This window comes from Meles meles, chromosome 8 (genome assembly GCF_922984935.1).
Source record: "Meles meles chromosome 8, mMelMel3.1 paternal haplotype, whole genome shotgun sequence".
In the NCBI taxonomy this organism is placed as follows: domain Eukaryota; kingdom Metazoa; phylum Chordata; class Mammalia; order Carnivora; family Mustelidae; genus Meles; species Meles meles.
In genome coordinates, this window is record NC_060073.1 from 71,995,682 (window position 1) to 72,002,125 (window position 6,444).

General features: G+C 37.1%; 1 non-coding gene across 1 annotated transcript; it reads left to right on the forward strand.

Annotated features, from left to right (window-relative positions):
• The first annotated feature begins 825 nt into the window (after nt 1-825).
• LOC123950127 lies at nt 826-933 on the forward strand. Its single transcript, XR_006820131.1, has one exon. It is a non-coding gene; the product is annotated as a U6 spliceosomal RNA (small nuclear RNA).
• The last annotated feature ends 5,511 nt before the right edge of the window (nt 934-6,444 follow it).

Here is a 6,444-nt window from a genome sequence, read left to right on the forward strand (position 1 = left end):
GTACATTTCTGTCTGAATATGATTAGCACTCAGCTTTGCTGTACTATATTCACCAATGTCATAGATAATGACTGTTGATGGCCACTGCTATTGATAACTCCATTTTAGCTAAAAAAAAGCCAAACCCAAGGCAAAATTGCAGCGTTCTATCCACATGGAATCTACCAAGGACTCCAAGAATGCAGCTCCTTCTTACACTACATGGTGCTAGGCATCTTTCCCTCTTAAAATCACTATTTGCCACAGGCCTTTTTCACAAGGAAAGTACTTTCTTTTATATCTCATGGATATAGTTTCCCAACAGTCCAAACTACTGCCATTGAATTTGTTTTATTTTGTGCTTAAAATTTTCTCATACCTTCCCACTCCCTAAATCCTTAGCAATCAATGCAACCTTAGCGATCGATGCAAGGTTCTTTTTTTTTCTTTTTTCACTTTTTTTTTATTTCTTTTCAGCATAACAGTATTCATTGTTTTTGCACCACACCCAGTGCTCCATGCAATATGTGCCCTCCCTATTACCCACCACCTGGTTCCCCAACCTCCCACTCCCCGCCCCTTCAAAACCCGCAGGTTGTTTTTCAGAGTCCATAGTCTCTCATGGTTCGATGCAAGGTTCTTAACAGTCTGAGCCTGTCTATGCTCCAGTCTTAACCTTGCACCATGCTCTACTATGACCTAGCCATGCTGAGATTCTTGCAGTTCCTGGGGTTGGGGGAAGGGGAGTTATGGTCTCTCTCAGATGCCACGCCTTTCAAATGTTACTCTTTCTCCTCAAAACTACTCCCACTCTGTTTACTGCCTTCACTTCAAGACTTCTCTCAAGTGCTTGCTTCGGCAGCACATATACTAAAATTGGAAATATACAGAGAAGATTAGCATGGCCCCTGCGCAAGGATGACATGCAAGACTTCTGTCAAGTTACCTGTTCTGAGAAGCCTTCATTTCCTACTCAGCAAATCTGCACACTTCTTATTTTATGACATCGTATTATATTATGGCCTGTATATCTGCCTGCCCCCAGTGGACTATGGACTTCATTGTCATTAACATAGCTTCCATTTACTGAGCACATACAATTGGCCAAAACCCAAACAAAATAGGTTTTGACATATACAATTCCACCTTCCAAAAACTATCAAAACAAATATTTCTATATTCATTGTACTGAGTAAGAAGAGCATGTTGAAAACACATTGCTGCAAGTAGGGGAAGCAGAATTCCCACCCCAGCCCATTTGGCTCCAGCACCTATGTTCCTTCCATGGCAGCACTCTGACTCAATGGAGTCTCATTCATGTCTGTATCCCTAGTATGTGGCACAGAGTAGAAACTCTAGGCACTCAAGAAGAATTGTTGATAGAGTGAAGAAATGACTAATTAAGTGTTTATGCACATATTTCTTTTACTTTGAACCAATCAATTCTGATGAAGAAATATTTGCCATAGGGAGTCATTTTACCACAGTCCCAGCAAAATGTTAGAAAACAAAGCCATTTAGTGATGTACTATGAGTTCTAAAGAACAAGAACTTTCAATTCTAGATAATATTTTTTCATGATTTCTTTTGGCAGTAGTTACATAATTCATATTTAATAAACCTGTTCTGTGCTCCCATAAAATTTTGTATCCATCTTGATGTTAGCACTTGAAATCAAGCTACAATGGTGCTTAAGATACGAGAGGGCAACGATCTGGCCTCATGGTCTCACTCATTTCTCTATCACCTAGAATAACCACCAGTGATCCTGGTACAAAGCATTTAATCAATATATGCTGAATGAATGTTGTCAAATAATCTCACACAGTAACACCAACTAAAGTAACCCAAACAAGCGCCTGGCTATCTGAAGCCATGTGAAACAAGTTATTTTAAAAAGAGGAATTTTCTGGGGTGCCTGGGTGGCTCAGTGGTTAAAGCCTCTGCCTTCCACTCAGATCATGATCTCAGGGTCCTGGGATCGAGCCCTGCATCGGGCTCTCTGCTCAGCAGGGAGCCTGCTTCCCTTCCTCTCTCTCTGCCTGCCTCTCTGCCTACTTGTGATCTCTGCTTGTCAAAATAAATAAATAAAATATTTTTTTAAAAAAAGAGGAATTTTCCACATATCTTAGAGTTTAATCCTTTAGGATAAAATGTTTGTTTTTATTTTGCATGGAAGCCTTTCTAAAATATGCATATTCTTTTCCTCTGAAGGTAGTCACACTTAAAACAATTTAAACTATTTTGAACCTTTGTTATTTCTTTATTACTTCAGTGAGTTTACCATAAACAAAATGGTGTCAGACTATGGTGCTTTTTGTATTTTCCTATTTGGTTTTTTTGCATTTTATTTTATTTTTCTTTTCCTGCCTTATTTTACTATCAAGCTGTCAGATTTCATTCCTTAGTTTTATTAATGTGTTTGCCAACAGCAACTGTTCCCCATATTTAATAATTTTCATTTTTTGAACATTTTCTGACAAGCAATGCACTAAGTACTTTATTTGCATTATTTTACTTAATCCTGACAAATTTCTAAGAGAGTGTAGAATTGGTTGTGGCTCCTCAGAGCTCTTTTTCTGTCTTACTGACATGTTCCTCATGAGTAAAGTGGGGTAGTTTATTTTAGATATCTGGGCCATCACTAAACATGTCTGAATTGTTATTATCTCTTTTTCAGAAAGCCTCATCCCAGTAATTTTCAGTTAGCCCCATTGCAATGAGAGTAGATACTTCACTGTTTATCACCCTATTTTCTTACTTAATGTTTAACTGGAACTGCTAATGTCTCTCAAAAAGCTCCATGTGATGCGTACATATCAGATAAATACTTGGTAAGAAAGACAGGGAGAAGAATAAGGGAATAATTGATGGCTTTCAAACTGACGGAAAAGAAGTATTTTGCCCTGTGTTGCAGAATTACGATTAATGGGTAGAATTTTAGGAAAGCATACTTTTATTCCATCTATGGGAGAAATTTCAAACAGTTAGAACACACTCATAATGGAAACAGTAAATTCTATCTCAATACTATACTTTTAAAATGACCCGGCATTCCAGCCATGAAGCTGCTGCCTTGTTAAGGTATCCCAAGCAAGAAACTGCTTTAATCTAGTCTAGGTCCTACATAGACCCTTTCTTTTGCAAGCCTACTTCTTGTTTGTTGCAATTGTATTTGCACCTTGTACTCAGTATCCTGATTTCCAACTTCTCCTTTGTAAACTCCAGCCCTACCCCAATCTCTGCTTCAGACTGACTCAAAAATTTCATCTAATCTGGCCCTTAATATACTAGCTAATGTTTAGAAGACCTGCTCAGACTTTTGCAATGGTAGAGAGATTGCACATAAGATTGGATGAATATCAGATGGAATTCAACAGAAAACATCCTGTTTTGGAAAAGTCCTTGGACTATTTAAACAATAAGTTTCCTCAAAATTCTTAGGATTCCATGATACTCCAAGAGACAGAAAGACTCAAGACTACATATTGTGGAGTCAAAGCAAAATGAGTCTACTACACTGTAAAAGATACAGTAGAAACGTCACTGGATTGAGGGAATTAAATGAGATTGTGCATGTAAGAATGTGGGGTATCATTAATAGACTTAATAAATGTTAAAGGCTCATGACAGTGCTAATGATAGGACACTGGCATGTAAAATAGTACAAGTTTGAACCTCAAATCCCCACATACAGAGAAGAAAAAGAACTAAATGAAGTTCTGTTCTTGATCTATTTTGTCTTGTCGTTTGCATCCAGGAACACAATCTATTATTTTGAAAACTATATAGCAGGGTGGTTTAGAAAATGTACTGCCTAGGACTGAATCCCAGCTCTTCCACTTACTAGCTATTCGACTTTGGGCAAATCATTTAAACTTTCTGCATCTTTGGTCATTCATCTGTAAAAAGAGAGTAACAGAATACCTCTCCTGTATAATTGTTATGAGAATTAAATGACTTAATATATGTAAAATGCTTAATAACTGCCTAGAATATAATAAGCATTATGTAAGTGTTACCTATTATTAAAATGGGCTGGTGCTTACATTAGGCAGAATTTTCTAGAGAGACAGAGAAAAAGATTGATTTTAAGGAACTGACTCTTGCAACTGTAGAGACGGGCAAGTCTAAAATCTATAGGACAGACCAGCAGGCTGGAAAATCAGGCAAGATTGGTGCTGCAGTCTTTATTTTTATTTATTTATTTATTATTTGACAGAGAGAGTGCATGCACAAGCAGGGGGAGCAGGAGAGAGAGAAGCAGGTGCCCCGCTGAGCAAGGAGCCCACCACTGGGCTCCATACCAGGACCCCAGGATCATGACTTGAGCCAAAGGAAGACACTTAACTGACTGAGCCATCCAGGCACCCCTGTGTTGCAGTCCTAATGCAATATTCATTCTCTGGGAAACAGTTTTTGCTCTTCAGGTCTTCAACTAATTGCATGAGGCTCACCAACATTCTCAAGACTCATCTCCTTTACTTAAAATCAACAGGCTATAGATGTGAACCACATGTACAGAATACCTTCAGAAACATCTAGATTAGTGTTTAATTAAATAACTGGGTATTATAGCCAAGCCAAGTGGACATATAGAAGTTAACATCCCAGTACTATAAAGATATATTGGGGCACCTGGGTGGTTCAGTTGGTTAAGCATCTGCCTTTGTCTTAGGTCATGATCCCAGGTTCTTGGGATTAAGCTCCATATCATCGGGCTATGTACTCAGCAGGGAGTCTACTTCTCCCTCTCCCTCTGCATCCCCCCCCACCCTCTCACGTTCTCTCTTTCACTCTCTCTCTGTCTCAAATAAATAAAATCTCTTCTTCTAAAGAAATCTCATGATGATTTTGTATTATATATGTTTTTAAGAAATGCCTCAATGATTTGAGGCATTAAAGGCTTTGAGTATATGACTCACTCTTATAGAGTCTAGACAAGAGAACTCAGGTTTTCCTGTTACTATAAATCTGGTATTATATTCATTGGTTCACTTTTCATCAGGTTGTAGAGGATGACAATAATAAATGTCAAAATAAAACAACTTTCTCTCCTTAAATAAGAAACAGAGGGTTATTCATATGTGAAGCCAGGATCTTATGTTACTTACTTTCAATTATAGCTGCATACATACAAATAAATCATATTTGCTGTAGTAATAATGAAAATATGACTGAGAATAGTAACAACAGTGAACATTTCAGAAAATGTTTAATTAATAGTATTTTAATAGATTTTCTAGTCCCCAAAACACTCTGGAACTACTATCTGATTCTATTCTTTGACAATGTTATAAGTTGTATAATCATAGATCTGAAAATTTCTGGAACACTCCCAATTTCAACTATCCATGTTCCCATATGTTTATCTAGTGTAAAAACTGTGCCCTTTTAGATAAGACAGTAATATAATCTATTTATTTATCCAATGGACATTTACTGATTGGCCACTAGATGCAGGAATCTGGTCCAGTGCAAAAGGGACATAAACCATATATATATAAGGCACAGTTCCTGGCTCCATAATATTGTAGGGGAATTCTAGCCTGCTAACAAATAATTATAACACAATGTGAAAAGTGCCAGGCTTCCTAAAAGAAGAAAAAACTAATCTACTCAAATCAAGAAGAATAAAATAGTCTCTCCTTACCTACGGTTTCACTTTTTGTTGTTTGTTACCTATGACTACTTCTGACCCATCCTCAGACCAGTAGTACCCTAATGCTTTGTCGCAATGCCTATGTCATTCACCTCATTTCCTCTCATCATGTAGACATTTTATCATCTTTCATCATCACAAGGAGAAGAATGATGAGTACAAACAATAAAAATATTCTGAGAATGTGTATATGTGAGAGGGCTCCATTCACAAAATTTATTATGCTATAATATTACAATTGTTTGATTATAATATTAGTTACTATTGCTAATATCTCACTGTGCCTACCTTTAAATTAAACTTTATCATAGATATGGGCAGGAAAACACATAGTATATATAGGGTTCAGTACCATCTGTGGTTTCAGGCATCCACTGGGAGCCTTAGAACAAATTCCCTGCAGATAAGAGGGGAACTGTATACTTGTGGATGAGAATACAAAGTCCTTTTGAGGTTTCCACATAAAACCACCATGGACAGGGTCTAAGGCAGGTAGACCTCCTTAGAGCTATTATGATGATATTATAGGCAACATCACATCAAGCTTATAAAGTATGGATGTTTTTAAACATTTTCACTGTTACATTTTTATCAAGTTATTGATAATTCCACCATGAAAACGAATCTTACTCCCTCACCATAATATTTTGAGAACTGCATTGACTTCCATATAATGTAAACCCCTTTCTCTATGGGAGCAAAACTTCAGGAAATCTGAAGCTTCTCTATCTTTTTTGCCAGGATATTCTCTGCCTTTTAGAAAAGGAATAGGAATGTAATACTGCATAATTGCTAAAATGGCA